Genomic DNA, 351 nt, shown 5'->3' on the forward strand with positions numbered 1-351 from the left:
GGGGGGGGGGGGGGTGTTGAGAAAGCAACACACAAGCAGGAATGCGTGGATTTCATCTTTTCATAATAAATAAATAAAGTAAGAAACATTTGGCTCAACACTTCTTTTTTTGGCTTTCCAGGAAAAAGACGCGCAAAGCTGCGAATTGATCCAAATGGTTTTGGAGCCGCTAAAGTGCGCTGCTCGCTGCTTAAGGTGGAAAATGAAAAGAAAAAACGACTTAAGGTGGTATTATAAACTGGATGAATATTTCCAAACTTTAAAGGTGCGCTTTGAGGGCTCGTTCGCGTCTCCGGGACGCGCGTCTGGAGGCGATGATGGAGCTGAGCGCTGCGCGGCAGCACTGCGCCG

The sequence above is a fragment of the Oryzias melastigma genome, linkage group LG17 (assembly GCF_002922805.2).
Source record: "Oryzias melastigma strain HK-1 linkage group LG17, ASM292280v2, whole genome shotgun sequence".
NCBI classification, from domain to species: domain Eukaryota; kingdom Metazoa; phylum Chordata; class Actinopteri; order Beloniformes; family Adrianichthyidae; genus Oryzias; species Oryzias melastigma.